This window comes from Fukomys damarensis, unplaced genomic scaffold, assembly GCF_012274545.1.
Source record: "Fukomys damarensis isolate Sample0158 unplaced genomic scaffold, DMR_v1.0_HiC HiC_scaffold_52740, whole genome shotgun sequence".
NCBI classification, from domain to species: Eukaryota; Metazoa; Chordata; class Mammalia; order Rodentia; family Bathyergidae; genus Fukomys; species Fukomys damarensis.
In genome coordinates this window covers 1-1,016 of record NW_022953652.1, presented here as the reverse complement: position 1 = coordinate 1,016, position 1,016 = coordinate 1, and the positions used below count along the sequence as shown (strand labels likewise).

The window sequence follows — 1,016 nt, the reverse complement described above, 5'->3', positions numbered from 1 at the left end:
GCCCCACAGCGCTCCCTTGGGGCTCTCTCTCTGTACAGTATATGCTTTTGTCCAGGAGTTATATTTATAGCTGTCATTCTAAAAATACCACTGTTAGAAAGTATCATTCATTATAATTTCAAGATATAAAAAGACATGTAAAAGCTATGACCCTGAGGAAAATTTTGAATAAAAATGCAGTAGCTTTTCTGTTCCTATTTTGATATAAAACAGTGGCTTCTCGAATGGTCACTGCCCCTGTCCCAGTGGGCGGGTGAGTGGCAGGCTGGCAGATGCCCCAGGGAGTCTCCCTCCACTGCCACAGTGCCCCAGCTGCAAATCTCTGGGCTTCCAGCTTCTCCCACAGGAGCCGAGTGGCTGCTGTGATCCAAGCCACACACAGCACAGGCTTTGGGTTGCAGCCACAGTGGTTCTAGGGACCACTGCCACCTTGAAAGGGCGGCCCCCACGTCGTTCAGGGACGCGGCCAGTCATCTCTGCTGTGCAGCTCGGGTCTTTAGTTTACCTGCTGAGCTCGGACAGCTCTATTTCTTGTTGAAAATCCTTCTTCTCGTCACCAACGTGTCATGGAGAGGGTCCCTGCTGATGCTTGCTCTGGATGTGTTTTATCCGCTCCTCCTTCTCCTCAGGGATTGGGGCAGAGATGCAATACACCATGTGCTTTCTCTCCACAGCCTGGCCACCAGCCTCTGTCTGGCCGGCTTCGATGACCTATCTTTTGCAGCTGGGATTGTACGGCTCAAAGCAGTTGGGTTTCTGTGGGTCTTCCAGTTCTCTGAGGCTGAGGCCTTCCAGTGGGATGATGCCCCTAGGTGCCGTGTTTGTGGTGTCCTCAAAGTAATAGAGGCAGCTGTGGGTCAGGAGAGCCAGCGACACCTCCAGGTCTTTATGTTTCAGGAGCCAACCTTCCCAGTCTGGGTTAAAGAGCGTGCCTGTCAGGCTGTTCCCATCATCCCCTGGGATTTTAAATGGCTCTCCCTTAATGCTGAGATATAAGTTCCTCCACAGCTTCTCAG

General features: G+C 51.6%; 1 pseudogene; it reads right to left on the bottom strand.

Moving 5' to 3' along the window:
• Positions 1 to 524: 524 nt before the first annotated feature.
• On the bottom strand, positions 525 to 1,011 carry LOC117284971 (annotated as a pseudogene).
• Between the last annotated feature and the right edge of the window lie 5 nt (positions 1,012 to 1,016).